This window comes from Suricata suricatta, chromosome 2 (genome assembly GCF_006229205.1).
Source record: "Suricata suricatta isolate VVHF042 chromosome 2, meerkat_22Aug2017_6uvM2_HiC, whole genome shotgun sequence".
Lineage (NCBI taxonomy): Eukaryota > Metazoa > Chordata > Mammalia > Carnivora > Herpestidae > Suricata > Suricata suricatta.
Genome location: NC_043701.1, coordinates 12,698,387 through 12,704,386, shown reverse-complemented (window position 1 = coordinate 12,704,386; position 6,000 = coordinate 12,698,387). Strand labels below are relative to the sequence as shown.

The 6,000-nt window shown below is 51.4% G+C and overlaps 1 protein-coding gene across 1 annotated transcript in view; it reads left to right on the top strand.

Annotated features, from left to right (window-relative positions):
- Positions 1 to 6,000, top strand: part of TMEM178B (transmembrane protein 178B) — a 346,410-nt gene that overhangs the window by 308,661 nt on the left and 31,749 nt on the right. The gene's annotated exons all lie outside the window — the stretch shown is intronic.

The window sequence follows — 6,000 nt, the reverse complement described above, 5'->3', positions numbered from 1 at the left end:
TCTCTCTCTCTGCCCCTCCCCTACTCACTCTCTCACGCTCTCTCCAAAGTAAATAAACATTTAAAAAAAGTTTTTAGTTAAAAAAAAAAAGTAAGAAAGCCTTCACCTCAGCTTTTCTAGGTACCGAGAGGCAGAAGAACAGATTCCAGAAGGCTGTTCCCTCTGGGTACTCAGTCTTTAATTAGGGACTCACCCGCCCTCAACTTGTTACTCAGCCCATTTTAGGCTTATGTACCACAAATGCAAGAGACAGGGAGCATGAAAAGAGAAAGGCCACTCTAAGTGACGTTCTCTGTTCCTGTCCATCCATATCTGTGTCGCTCCAGTGTTTCGGCAGGTTCTGTTCTAAGCAGTTGACACATATTAACTGATTTAATCCTCTTAAAGGATTAAAAGTAAGTTCTGTCCTAACCTCTGCTCACTAATGTGGAGGTGGCGATCCAGTGAGATAGGCTAACCTGCTCCATGTACGGCCAGGACGCGGCAGGGCAGTATCCGGATCCAGGCGGCCTGGTTCCAAGCGTCCGTGCTTCCTTCCCCAGCTGTCACATCTCCGAGTGGTTCTCCTCAGCCAGACACCCCCCCCCCACTTCAGAGATGGCTGCTGGGAAGTAATTAGTTCCTTGAATCTTCCTTCTCATTGGAATCCACGGGTCCTGAGTTAATCCCATGGCTGGCATGTTCATTGCAGTTTCTCTCTCTTGCTGTTTTCTCTCTCTCTCTCTCTCTCTCCCTCTCTCTCCCTCTCTCTCCCTCTCCCTCCCCCCAGACTGATCCCTTGGGGCAAAAACACTTGAGTTTTGGCCTCACCATCTTGCTTTACCTTCCAATTTCTGTGACCTTGAACCCCAAGGGACTGATGAATTCATGAATGGATGTCTAGCAACCCACCCTCTTCCGCCCTTGCAGCTGGGCCATGTCATACCTTGCAGAAGGGAGAGCCTGCGGCAAACAAGGCTCAGCCCATGTGGCCCGCAGAGGACCCTGGCCTTGCTGCTCACTCCACACCCAGGTCTCTGGAGCCATAAATACAACATTCTCCCCCTGACACATACTTACCCTCACCATTTCTTTCTTTAATGAGAAAAAAAATTACAATCATCATCATTTTTCTGCGCACGGTCTTTAAAGAGCAAATAGAAAGATATTCGGCACCCATATATATTTTCCATCTCTAAGTGGTATTTATTTAAATGCAGATATCCTGGTTTCCCACGTAGAGTTGCAAGCAATACCTTTCAATTTAAATGTTAATAGGAGTGTAAAACTTCAAAATCAAAATTTTTCTGTGAGGGAGAGCTGCTTTTTCTGGTTCTAGTTAATGGTTCTCCTGGCTTTTGTCCTCCATCCCCCCTCATTACCTGCCCCCTCCCACACACCCTTTCTGCAGCACTGAACTCGATTCTTTTTCTTAAAAGTTTAGAATGCACCTTTCTCATTCCAAGACTTAGAACGTTAAACGTTAGGATCACGGAATACAGGCAGCGGGCTCATGGATTCATGAGATGGCTTTTCATTATCTGCCCCTTTGGCCCCCAGAGTCCAGTTAATCATCCCGGCTTCTTTAAGGGGATCAATTCCTAGGCCAACCCCGCACAATATTTTCACAAGGCTTCAGATACCTGAATGGGGTGTGTCCTCTTTTCTTGCTTTTCTAAAAAGGCAGGAAGAAATGGGGAGCGAAATACAAGCTACATAAGTTCCTGGGTGCAGGGCACTGCTTGTGAAACTGTGAGCAGTCACGGAGAATGAGAAAGACCGTTTCTGCGGCGCCTGGGTGGCTCAGTCGGTTAAGAGTCCGGCTTCAGCTCAGATCATGGTCTTGCGCTTCGTGAGTTCGAGCCCCGCATCGGGCTCTGTGCTGACAGCTCAAAGCCTGGAGCCTGCTTCGGATTCTGTGTGTGTCTCTCTCTAACATAAACATTAAAAAAAGAAGAAAAAAAAGACAATCTCTTACTTCCCAGGAGATAAAATTGGCAAGTAAGTTAATACAGAAGGGCAGGAAGGGGGCCGTCCTCACGTGGGTCATTCCACAGGCAGAGTGGCCCTTGGGATTTATTCAGGTGCAAACAGAAAGCAACAAAGATGTAAAGACAATGGAAGTCATAGTATTGCCTTTAAATTGAGGTACTGGGAGTCCTTCCTGAGGACCTCTTGGACCAAATTTTGCATATGAATGTGATTCCTGGCCTCATCTTCCTTGTCTTTATTTTCTGTTTCCTTCATTCTCATTAATTATTTTTATCCTGGTTGCACTGTGTGTATTTTATAAGCCCTTGAATCTTTTTTAGGAACATGACAGGGTTGGTAATACATAAGTTAGAATTGATTTTATAATAAAAATTTCAGTGACTTTGATTCCATTATTTTAAGGCGTTAGTTGTGTTCTCCAGATAGTTCTTTTCAGTGGACTTCTGTTCTTATTTCAAGGAGGCAAAATACATTTCATGTTTTACCTTGCTGGGAATATTAATTATAGTTTTGAATTATTGCCTCTTCTCTGTGCAGCCTATTTCCAAAAGTTCTCTTGCTCCGAGGTTCTATGTCGGTAGGGGTGCTGGGTCAGTAGGTGGCGGGCTTGTCAATGGGAAGCTCCCGTGTAGAGAGGTGGGCGGGGCTGCCTGTGGGGCTCCTCCAGTGCTAAGTGTCTAGGTCTTTTCTCCTGTGCTGATTGTCACTGAAAAGGTGTCTCCCAGCCCCCAGGCTGGACGGCAGAGGCCAGGCAGTCAGCTTCCGGGAAGGGGGCTTGCACCCCAAGGGCAAGGACTCAGCATTCCGTATGTGAATAATCACTTCATCGCCTGTGTGGAATGACCTTCCCTGAGCTTGTCAACCGCCAGTGCTAAGTACCCCCGCTGGAGGGAAAGGGAAGGGAAGGGAAGGGAAGTACCCTAGTGTTGCAAAATGGATGAGAGGGTCTAGGGTCCTAGTTTAATTTCAAACAATTTCCACCAAACCCTGGTTTTATTTATGGTCCTCCCCTGTGGGTAACTAACTGTCGGATCCAAAAGAACCTGTGGGTTCCAGTTCACAAGACTTTGGGGAACTCCGCAGGTTGGTTTTCAGCTTCAGTGCTGCTGCCCCTAGTTTGGCTCCAGACAAGCACACCGTCCACCCACTTTGCTGCTGCCAGTCCTGTGTTGAGGTCATCGCCTTTCCTCTTTTCCCTTCCTTGTGGATTCCCATCTTCGGCGGGGGGAAATCCCAGACCTATAGTTCTCACTTTATTTGGGAAGAAGAAACGCTCCGTGTGTTTGTTCCATCTTCATGACAACCCCGGAGGTCTTGAACTGCGTTGCTAATTTTCTTTTCCACACAGTTTGCTCTTCCTTTACTTCACTGGTTTGTCAATAAATTATTTGACTTCTTTAGGGGCGCCTGGGTGGCTCAGTCGGTTGAGCACGCAACTCTTCATTTTGGCTTTGGTCATAATCTCTTGGTTTATGGGACCGAGCCCCACGTGAGGCTCTGTGCTGACAGCTCGGAGCCTGCTTGGGATTTTCTCTCCCCCCACCTCTCTCTCTCAAAATAAATAAATAAACTTTTTTGGATCTTGCTTTCCCTGTCTGTAAAATAGGACTCTTTCTTGTCCTGTATTTGCAAGTTGTTGATGCAGCTGCCCTGAATTACCACGGGATCTGAGAATGAAATAACCAAACACACATACACGGCTCTGGCAAAGTCAGACTTGTGGGGTGACATTAAAAATCCTCCCGGTTGGTGGAAATGCTCAGGCCCGACCTCTGGTCTTCATCCAGCTTTTCCAGACAGCAACTTAGTACGGCCCTCAGCTTTTGCTGACAAGGTGCACCTAATCCGTGCTAGAGGGCCCAGGCCCCTCCTGGACCTGGGACAAGATGACCGTTACTTGTCTCCGGACTTTTACAAGAGAAATTATTTTCCCATATCCCTGCCCTTCTGCCTTTTCCTATAAGTTAAACACTTTGCTTTCCTCCTCCAACCGTGATAGCCTTCTCTCTCTCTCCGATTTGCATTTCCTTTTCCCACCCAGCCCTGTTTTCCATTCCTGGCCCAGGGGGGCTCACCTTACCGAACACATTGTCCACTTAACCCCCCAAGCAGTACCTTTGCTCCCATGGATCTGCAGGGGCTGAGGCTCAGTAAGGCCTCCCCATGAGCAAGGCCAAGTGCAGCGGGAAGGGCCAGGTGGCTTCAGCACTGCTGTCCATCTCTAGTGCTGCCAAAGGGGCCAAGATTTCAGAAACCCATCATGTACTGGAAAGGGAGCCAGTGGTTTCCTGCCAGTGGACAGGGGCATAGAGCAAAATTTCCTGATCTGCTTAAGGGGGGTGTAAATCTACTTTTCTCCAAAAATACCCTGAGCTCTCCTTCCCCGCTCCCGCCGCCTCCTGCCCTTGACTGCAGTGGAGAATGGATGCAGCGCTTCCAGGAGTCGGTCCAAATGGACTCACACGTCAAGGGGGTGCTCTTCTCCAAACAGGAGGCGGCCCATGCCTGGCTCACTCCGGGGACTGGGGTGGCGGCTGGGGAAGAGGGGCTGAGACAGGTGGCAGGACGACCTGGGTAGTTAGATCACAGGATAAGCAGTGGTGCCTGTGCACCTGGCAAGATGGTGCCTGCCCACCTCAAACTGGCGGTGGATGCCCGAGCACGAAAGTGGGGGCACGGCTTGGGAAGTGGGGTGCACGTCTGAGTGCTGTGATCAAGTAATGCTCTCTGTGAAGCTTCCTCGGACCCCGTGGTGGTCAGAGCCATCTATAGCGTGGCATGATGATAAGGGTTGCTGGCAGCTCGCAAACATGACAGTAACAGGCATTCTACCCGGTGGAGCAGGCATGCCAGGTCGGGCAGAGAGGACAGAGGAGGACAGGTAGAGCAGGAACGCGCTCCGTGGGTGGATTTCTGCCTCGGTGACAGGGTCCTGCCCTGTCTCCTGCTCAAGCTGCTTTCCTTTGCCCCTCCCTCCCCACCCCCCAGCCAGCTCCTGGGCGGGGGGGCTGCCAAGGTCTCCTCCTCAGTGTCTGGTCAGGGAGTGTGGACCAAATCCCTCTGCCTAGGGGAGAAGGCCAGGGATTCTCTAGCCTGACTGTGTAGGATCTGCCTAGCTCCTGATGGGGGTGACTGGAGTGAGAGAGGAACAGAGCGGGCGGGGTGCCCTCATTGTGAGCAGAAATATGCTGGATTTGTAGGGATGAGGCAAAGTCGCCCCGTACTCCCATAGGTATGGATGTAGTTAGCTGTCAGGTGCCTTCACCTCTACCCTCAGTCTCCCTCTGAGAGAGAAGAGTGCCCATGGGGCCCTCCTGGCAAGCCCCTGGGGGCAGAGGCTGGGCAGATGGCTTGCTTTTGTTTGGAGCCCCCTTGGTGGGGCCGGGGCTGGAGATGGGGCTGTTGATGGGGCTGATAGATGGGCTTCGCACAAACCACAGAGGTGGACAGGGGGCAGCAGGCTGGTGGGGCTGGGGCAGGGTGGAAGGAGTCAAGGACTCCTTACAGGAGGAGGTAAGAAGGCTGGACCCCAAGGAGGGAGTGTGAGGATGGTGGGAATGCCCTGGAGGACAGGGGAGAGAGTCAGGAGGAAGCTGCCCTGATCTAGAGGCTGACACGTGACAGCATCTCTGCCCCCTCCCTTCCACTAACAATGTTGCCTTTCCAGACAGCCCTTCTGGCTGTACCCACATCAACTTTGCGTGGTGGGGTCAGCGAGGCATGGAACGGGGAAAGGGCGGACCCAGAAAGCTAGGCTGACCTGGGGTGCACAGAAGCTGAAGAGGCCTGCTCAGGGGCTCAGTCTGAGAGCAGGAAGTGTGGCTCTCCGTCCTGTAGCCCCCACGTGCAGGGAACGCTGAGCCCCCACCAGCTGGCTTAGAGGGGAAGGGACAGGACATCGCCAGCAGCTTCTTCCTGCACTGGACTTCCTAGGGAGCCTGGTCAGCCCTGGCGGGAAGGGAGGGAGCGCTTGGCAAGTGCAGCCTGTCTGCCAAGACCCCGCCCACCGCTCAAGGCCCATTTCTCCCT